The sequence below is a fragment of the Lonchura striata genome, chromosome 2, assembly GCF_050655825.1.
Source record: "Lonchura striata isolate lonStrDom1 chromosome 2, ASM5065582v1, whole genome shotgun sequence".
Taxonomy (NCBI): domain Eukaryota; kingdom Metazoa; phylum Chordata; class Aves; order Passeriformes; family Estrildidae; genus Lonchura; species Lonchura striata.
The window spans coordinates 20,615,346-20,624,822 of NC_140704.1; positions in this window are offsets into that span (position 1 = coordinate 20,615,346).

Below are 9,477 nucleotides of genomic sequence, written 5' to 3' on the forward strand. Positions count from 1 at the left end.
AAAGAGATTGTTGTGTTGGCAGTGGTTGTACTGAGAAATGGGTTTTAATGAAGTGCAGTCCACTTACTGCACTGGAACTTTAGCACCTGCAAGCTGAATGATAGCATCCTGTCAAGTTGATGTTGATGACTTTGTCACCAAGGGGACAGATTTATTTCCACCCATGCATTTTATAGCAAGATTGGGCTTTAAAAATGTTTTGTCATGATGCTTTATGACTACCTGTATTTTTCTGTTTGAGAATATTGCTGCTTGGAAGTTAAACAAAGGGGAAGCTACTGGCTGGACATTAAGGTGAGACTCCTCTCAACTAACTTTCTCTGCTGCAGATGTTTGTAGCCAGGGCAGGTACAAAACCTTTCCTTTAGAATCAGGGAGAGAAATGGGTGGTTCATTTAAACTTTTGTAGAAATCAAATTTTAACTGAGATGAACCCCATTTCAGCCTCTTTGCCTATAAATACCATCCTGTACCTGGCTCTGGAAACAGCATTCCTAGAGGCACACTGATAAAGGACTCCACGTTGCTCATAGGCTGCCCCATCAGGAGGAGACTGGTTGCATCCCTGCTGCATATCAGCTTTCATTTGAGAAACTCTCTGAAACAGATCACTCTCCAAAACTGATCACTTTCCAGGGCTTGTAAGTCCCACTTGAAGCAAATTAGGGAAAACATTGCAGACTATCTCTAAAGGAAAAAATCCATCTTATATTTTTCAGGACCTTATATATGAAAAAATTCTGCACCTCTTATAGTCTTCCTAATGAGTGACATGTACTTCCAGTTCATGCTTGCTCATGTCCTCTCTCCAATGGCTTTTAAGTCCAGTTGTGAATTTCAGACACATGAAAAGGAGAAAATAATGTTTCAATGACACTGTATTCCTAAATTAAAAAAAAAAAAAAACAGCATTGTGCTTGAATACAGAAGAAAAAGCCTAGTGAATGTTACCATAAGAGAAAGGCAGAACCATTGGCTGCTCACAGACTTGCCCCTGGCTAAGCTGGGGAACACACAGTGGCTGCCCTGGCAGCAACAGCAGGCTCTGGACAAGCCACTGCACCCTGCTCTTTCTCTAGCTGGTACCTGGGGATGCAATAGGAAAGCAAGGTGCTGCCATGCGAGACCAGCTCTGGGCGGATGCCTGCGGGAGCATGGCAGGAGGAGGGGAGAGGGGGGACCACTTTTCCCCTTCGGCTCTGCGAGGCTCAGTTCTAGAGCGGGAATAGATGAGAGGGCGACACAGGGCTCGGGTGCAGACGTGTTTATTGTGGGAGCGTGTCCCCGAGACACCCAGGGCACTGACCGGGGCTCAGTTATACCCCGTGCCAGAGGCAGGGGGGAACCTGAGCCACGGCCAATGGGAACAGGGCAGGGGATAGGGGCAAGGAAACCCCAGAGACCCCGGGGAGGCAGGAGCGACGATGGGAAAGGCGGGGGGGGGGGGGGGGGCAGGGACCGCATGGTGAGGGGGAGTGAAAAGGGAACGAGGGGGAGTGATAAGGGAACGAGGTGGAATGACAAGGGAACGCAGCATCAGGACAAGGGACTGTGGGGGGAGGGGGGAGGGGTGGGCTGGGTCACAGGACAAAGGGGGAACATGCAGGAGGGGGGGGAGGGAGAATGGGGGGAGGGGAAGAAGAGAAAATTACAAATCCAGCAACTCATTCTTTTTAATTTACATAAAGGGAAGGGAGTTCTGAGGTAAAAACAAATTAGAAACGTTACAAATTACTGAGAAAACTTAAGTCGAGAGACATCAGAATGTGATACACCAATCATAGTTACAATGAATGGGGCAAAAATCTTTTCCACATTACAATTTAAGATAAAGGGTACAAAATTATCATAAACACACTCTGTATTGAGGATGAAAGCAGGATTCATGATGTGATGCTTGTGGTTTTCGAATTCTAGCAGAGCAGAAGCAGTGATGTGGTTTCTCCAATTTGATTATTTGATTGCGAAGTTGGCATAGCATTGTGGGCAGTAATTAGAGAGGATGATCTTTCCTTCTATAAGATATAGCTCAATCCAAGAAGTTATTTCCAAATTATCACAAGCAGTGGGGAAAACTTGTATTGAAATAATAAGGGAACTTTGGGCAAGGTACATTTAGGAGATGGGATAAAGGGTGAACCTGGGCACCACTCTTTCAGGGGAAAGAAAACAGTGGAGCTCTGGTCCGGGTTTCCAGCTCCACTCCCTTTGAAGGGCCCCCCCCCAACAGCAAAGGGGAAAGCTCTCTTACAAAGGGAGTTCCCCTAAAGGAGGGGCCCCTCCGGTGACACCTCCCATCAGAGGGGGGGACAGAAGAAGGATTGAGGGATTAATCCAACCTCTCCTTCCCCCCAATAGGGTTTGGCTTGCTGCAGGATGGTGCAGGGCCATTGGGGGAGGGGTGGGGCTGGCAGGAAAACTTGGGGCGGAAGAGAAGGATCAAGGCGGGAAAATGGGATCCCTGTAGTGTGGCCAGCATCATCTTGGGAGGGGGTGCCGGGTGCACTGCATCTCACCCGGGGAGGCACGGCTAATGCCATCCCCAAGGGAGGATAACAGTGTCCGGCAGGGCGCTTGGGGTGGCTTGGCCACTGCCATCCCCAAGGGAGAAGGTTTGGGGAAGTCCATGGGGAAAAGAGAAGGGGGAGCTTTGCAGAAGCTGAAGGGGAAAACTACAGGAGAGGGGCCCGAGGCGGCTGGAAGCCGACAAAATGCGTGGATGTGAAGGGCCTCTCTCAGGATGTTAACAATTCTCCCATAGCTGACATGTCACCGTTTACAATTCTGTCCCATTGGTGTCCTTTCGACCCCCCCTGCCCCCATAGCCCAGAATAGGGAGGAGAGGGTAGAAAAGGCAGCTTTCCGAGAAAGAGAAGGAGCTTTCCAGTATGAGTTACCCCAAAAAGACCGAGCGAGGTTGCGTCCTCCTCGGAAAAGAAAAAGCCTCTTGGCTGCCAGGGACATGCAAGGCTACAGCCCCCATCTGGGCATGGACAGTGGTTAAAACTCAAAAGAAGAAAGGTAGCTCAACCACCCACCAGGGTCCCACACCCTGCTCTGACCCAACTTACCCTCCGGGCTCGGGCGGTGAAATCTCTCTCTCTCTCCTAGGTGGTGGAAAATCGCGCTAAACTGAGGACATATTCTTTCACAGTTTGGCTCTCCCAGAAGCCTGGGTGTTCCTGTTAACCAGAGCTCACCCTTGAAACCCTGGGTTTGGCCACTGTCAACCTCTGGTCTCCATTCAAATGCCATCCCCTGATGGGCCACTTTTCGAGCTTAGTCCATTGAGCCTCTGCCAAACTCTCCTCTTTGTTCCTTGGGTAAGTCTACCCAGCTCCCGGCCCCTGCAGTCCGGCTGCCCCCGCAGTGCGGCCACTCCTGGGCGGGTTAGAGAGCACGCTGGTGAGGACAGAAGAGGGTCCCGGAGCTTCGGGTTTGTTTTCCGCCCAGTGCATCAACTCCTCTTAGCGTGAACAGAGCTCTTACAGTGGCAGAGTTCCTTTCTCTCTCCCCCTTTCACAAATTGATGGAAATAACCATCCTCTGCTACCATTTGTTGCCATGCGAGACCGGCTCTGGGCAGACACCAGTGGGAGCACGGCGGGAGGTGGGGAGAGGTGGCCGCTTTTCCCCTTTGGCTCTGCGAGGCTCAGTTCTAGCGCGGGAACAGACGAAATGGTGACACGGGGCTCGGGTGCAGACACGTGTTTATTGTGGGAGAGTGTCCCCGAGACCCCGGGACACTGACTGGGGCTCGGTTATACCCCGTGCCGGGGGTGGGGAGGAACCTGAGTCAAGGCCAATGGGGATAGGACGGGAGGCAGGGGCAAGCCCCGGGAGACCCCGGGGAGGCAGGAGAGGCGATGGGAAAGACGGGGGGGGGGGGGGGGGGGCAGGGACAGACCGCGTGGGGAGGGGGAGTGAAAAGGGAATGAGGGGGAGTGATAAGGGAACGCAGCATCGGGACAAGGGACTGCGGGGCGAGGGGCGGGCTGGGTTGCAGGAAAAAGGGGGAACACGCGGGAGGGGGGGAAGGAGAATGGGGGGGGGAAGGAGAATGGGGAGGGGGGGAAGAAAAGAAAATTACAAATCCCACACCAAGGACTTCAAAAATTTAAGAGCAGAATCTCAGGTTGCTGAGAGAGAAAGGCATTAGGAAGCTCCTGGGTGTGTAATGAAATGCTGAGTAGATAAAAATCTATAGGAATCCAGGCTTAAACTGATTGTTCTGCACATGTCATTTCCAATCACTTGTAACATTGTAAATACTGTTCACTTCTAGAGGTCACAGAAGGATCAGGAGAATTCGAGGGAATAAAATGTACATACTCTTCAGAAACTGGAGCAAACAGCTGACTTGCTTCACCTGCAGCATCACTTCCTGTAATCCTCCATTCCCTGCTAAGATATCCTTTTAGCATCCCTCTAAAACACAAGTGTAAAGAAAATTGCACTCTGTCTGCACTTCCATTTAGCTAACAGAAAAGAGGTAATCTCTGCTGCCTGGGTATTGTCCAAATGTTATTATTAATAAATCTACTTAAACACCTTAATGAGAGAAGAAGGTATGGAAAGGCAGTTCCTTTGAGCAATTTATCACAGAATAAGGGAAAGCTCGACAGTGGAAAACCTGCAAGGCACAAAACACAAATTCAGTGTGGAAGTGAATCCAGGCTGAAACATCCGTAAGAAAGGAAGAAAAACTGTGTCCCCTCACTTATCAGGCTGGTTATATCCAACCCAAACAACTGCTTAAAATCAGCATGTGCCTGTCTCTGTTGTGTCTTATGACTTAGACCTCCTCAGCCTTTGATTTTTTTCTTGGCTATTCAGAGTAACTCGTGGGTCTTGTGATGTTCTGCCAGTGTCCCCAGGGCTGCTCTGCTCAGTCCTGATTCTCTGGCCTATCCTATTAACCAACTTCTTGGCCCTTCAGCTTGAGACTCCATGATCCAGGAGTTAGCATAAATAAGCTAATTTCATGCTGTACTGAACACTGTGCATAAAACACATGCCCTTTTTTTTAGGCTTTTAATGGTAATGGTATGTTTTGTTATTTTGTTTTTGTCCTTTGTTTGCTTCCTCAGAACTAAACATTTTGTCTGCCCTTTCTAGACCTTAATTGTGTCCATCATTCTTTTTATCTGTGCATTTGCTTTCTGTCTTAATGGACTCCTTTACTTTTTAATGAGCCTGGATATTTGACCTGTTTTCCACCTTAGAACAGCTGCAGTAGTCTATTCCCTAGAAGTGAATGTTCAAGATGTTATTGCCCTTTTGTGTGGAGCTCTAGAAGACTCATCATGGTAGCCATTCTGTGTCTGCGCTCAGCAGGATAAGGTTTTGTTTTTGAGATCTCAAATTAGTTCCAAAGGCAGTATCGAGATGACACAAACTTTAACAGTGATGTTCTGCTCACATCATTCCCTTTTAAGAAATTCTTTTTCCCTGTGTAGACTGTGAATGAGTCCTTGTTTTTTAATAGGTGTGTTAAATCCCACCCTGCAAACAAGCTCTTACAAAATGTTTTCCCCTAGGAATATAACAGTTCTGGCCAAAGTCTGATTGTTGAAGATACACACATCTTGCATGGTGTTTCAGCGGGCTGCAGGTGTACACTGATTTCAACTATGATTTTCAGTCTTTGGCCTGTAGAAATCCAGGAATTCTATAATTTTTCTCTGCCTTTCATTGGCTAAGGGTTAAGTTACTTTCTATTCTGTAAAACTGTTTTCTCTTCCTTTTTGTCTTGGTTTGACAAGACAGGAGTCTGTGAAGGAGGGCAAAAGCCTCCTGTGCAATGGAGAAGGTAAACCCCCTCCCTCCGAATTACCAGGATTTTTAAATTAAAAGGCTCTCAGGCAAAGATATGGGAATGGGAGTAACAATTCTTTACTAGGAGAAACTAAATAACAATTTAAAAGGCAAATGCAATTGGTACAAACAAAACTAGTGATAAAGTCCACAACCTGACACCCTGAGGAGTCGGGGTGTTGGTAGCAGTCCAGTTGAAATGATAGCTGCTCCTCTTGCAGTGGCTGATGAATTGCAGCTGAAGTGGTGATCTTTAGAAAGGTATAGTTTTCTCTGAAGATCTGGTGGCAGTGGGGCCGGTCTTCCTCTGCGCCGGGGTTGCCTCCGAGCTCCGCCGCCGCCGCCTCACCGCACTCCGGCCGCTTCTCTGGGAGTCCCGCCGAATGAACTGCTTCTCTGGGAATCCTGCAAAGAGAGAGCTGCTCTGTCTCCCAAAAGGTACCCCTTTATACAATAAAAGAGTGCCTGGCTTCCCCCTCTGGGTGGAACATCTCACAATGGGATGGTGTTACGTTACCAGGCCTGCAGTGAGTCAGTCAATGGCCCATTAACAAACGATTACCTCTTCAGAGCAAACCATTGTTCTTGGAAGAGATAACAAACCTGCCCAACCTTCAACAGATGGCAAATAGAATACAAGCTTATCTTGCAAACCAGGACACTTTTAACTCTTGCAATCACATCTGTTTCTCTTTTGCTAAATAATCTCTGCCTTTTCACAGGTTTAAATCCACACTGTTGACTGGATTTTTCCCCTTGATTTTTGGCATCTGAGCCCCACTACAATTTGTTCTGACACAGTGATTATAATAACAGTATATGGTGTATTTCAAGTTAAGACAAGTTATAGATGTGCTACACATGGCTCAGAATTTCTTCCCCTCTGATCAGTTTCTCTTGTAAAGCTGATACCTCTCAAGAGTACTTTTTTCCTCCTAGAAGTGATACACCCCTTCAGTACCTTTTGTGCTGCCTGATCACTGGCTCAAACTTCAACACTTCAACTTCCCTATGCAAACCTCATTACATGAAAATCTAAAGCCAGTCTCCTAGCAATATTTAAAAAAATACTCACTTTCATCTTTTTTTCATTCCCTCTTCCCAGAAAACATAATGGTCACTTGAACTTTTGCCCCTTGCCTGATACCTTTCTGGAAAATGTTGTATTTCATGCCTCTCCATGAAGCACTGTATCCACTATTTCTTTCTACTTCTAAAACCATTGCTCTGTTTTTGAATCTACTTTTTCCTTTTCTCTGCTCCTTGCATCAAGGAGTATTCTTTGGCTTGGGAGCTTTTTCAGAATTCAGAATTACAGCTTTTAAGCACAGTGACTCATTACTACAACAAAAGGTAAAAAGAAAGACAATGTGAAGAAATAGTATATTAGGGAGGGAGACAAATCTATGTAGCCCACTCTGAGCCTGCCTGAAGACAGCTAGCTATGATAGAATTGCTCCAAACCAGCACATTTCACTCTCTGTCATGACCTCTTTTCCTCACACACAGTCTATAATCACTTGCCCATTGAGAAAAAAATATTCACTTGGTTAGAAAGTCAGAAACATGTTAAAGAAATATTCTGGACACTGAAGAAGAGCTATGTTCTCTGTGCAAGAGATGGTGCAGGTAATTATTTCAGTTACTGACAGAGTTACAGATAGCTTTAAAATATGAAACCTTTCTCAGCTGCTTGTAAAAATAATAGTTGGATGCAAAAAAAAGATAAAAGGATAACATTGAGCTGTGACTGTGAAGAGGATCTGTGCTTCTGGAGGCTGATGTTTCTTAAATTATGGAGGGTTAATATGTGTCTGAAAGACACAGTTAAACCCACTAATCACATTAATTGAAGAAAAATTGCACTGCTACCCTAAAAGATGATCCCAAATGTGCTGTTTTGCATTTGCAGGATGAACCATTCTAGTGACTAGTGTGTTGTTAGTAGTAATAAATATCTCTTGGTTGTTATTGAAAGCCTTGAGACAAAAGAAATGAAAGAGACAAAGGTTTATGCTGTTTTGAAAGGTGCACCTCATTCAGCAACAGAGACAAGGACATAGCAAGAGGCAAGGCTTTAGCTCTGCAGGCATAACGAACAGCAGGAGGTGAACAATTTAATGATGTGAAAGGCAGCTTCTATAGGTGAAATATGGAGGATAACAGGTCTGGGAGAAGGGATGCTTCACTTTTTAAAAAAATATTTCTTTTTTCCAATAGCTGACAACAATAGCAACACCAGCTGGAAGTACCTGAGAGAGGATGACAGTGAAGGACCCAGGATGAGTGGCAAATGACAGTAAATAAGAAAAGTGACTTGAAAAGGCTCTGGGCCCCTAGTGGCTCTAAGAATAGTGAATTGGGACAACAAAAGCAAGAGTGCACTTCGAAAGAAAACACTAAAAAAATGTGCTCTTCCTCCTGGCCGCATCTGAACCCTTTCTCAACTTATAGATCAATGCAGAAGCAAAGATGTGCTGAATCTTTCATGTGGCTGTGCTGTTCTATAATAAAACCTGAACAAACAGGTTTTGTTTACCAGCCTTCTAGTGAAGCCACATTTTTCGATCAGGACTCTTCTCATGTACCATTCTCCAGCCTACTGAAGCAGGTTAGGTCTTCTCTTGACATTGACAAAGCAGCACCAACTTCCATTGCAGAGTCTCTTTGTAATGGAAACCATGTTTAGTTTTTGAGTATGAGGAATAAATATTTTTTCTATCAACCCAAGAGTTCAGTCAAAAACAGGTGCCACCATTCTGTGAATTTGGCAACAACTTTTGGTGGTGTCTGAATAGACAGACTTTGCAAAAAGACTTGGATTTCAGTCATAAGCTTTCTCCCCTTAGATAAACAGCTTCGCATATGTATTGTCCTGCTTGTTTAGTTGCTTCATTTTTAAAACTGGGTTTTGTCAAGGCAAGGTGCCTTGTGAAGAACCTACAAACAACTTTCTTAGCCAAGGATGGGTTCTTGACCTTTTTTCTGCCACTGGGAGTCTCAGAAGAAGCTTGGATCGAAGTACTGTATTTCAGGGAATTTTGTTATGACTCAATGTACATAGTTTTACAATGTTTCCTGTTTAGTGAATTACTTATTTTTGTCTTCATATCATTATGCTGTTTTAGCACCTCCTTAACAGAAGACTATTTTGAAGGGCAGCAGCTGCAAAGAAACTGGCAGTAGCAAGACATCTCACCTGACAGCAAAACTCCCTTCTCATTGTAGTGACCACAGCTTGCACACATCTGAAAACCTTGTCTTCATTCAAGAAAAAAATAAACCCTTTAACTAAGACCTGCTGTCACTGATAGCCCCCCTCTCTGCAGACCCTGGCCAAGACATGAATATTCTTTCTGATACTTCCCTTCTATGTCTGAATGCAATTTCATGGAAAATTAAATGTGACAGTAGAACTTGACAGTGACTGTGAAGTGAATGATAAGTCTTCTCTCTGCTCCCCAGTACATTCAGTGTTCATAGCACTGAGTTTGGCAGAGCTGCTGGGTTTGTTCATTTCCTTTACTCTGAGCCAAGATTCCCAGTAGTGTCAGGACAATTTTAGAAGCAAGATACACTCAACTGAACTTCATCTATGAAGAGATGAACAGGTGCTTATAGCTGAGTTGTCAAGTCCATATGATCAACGCTTGATGTTTT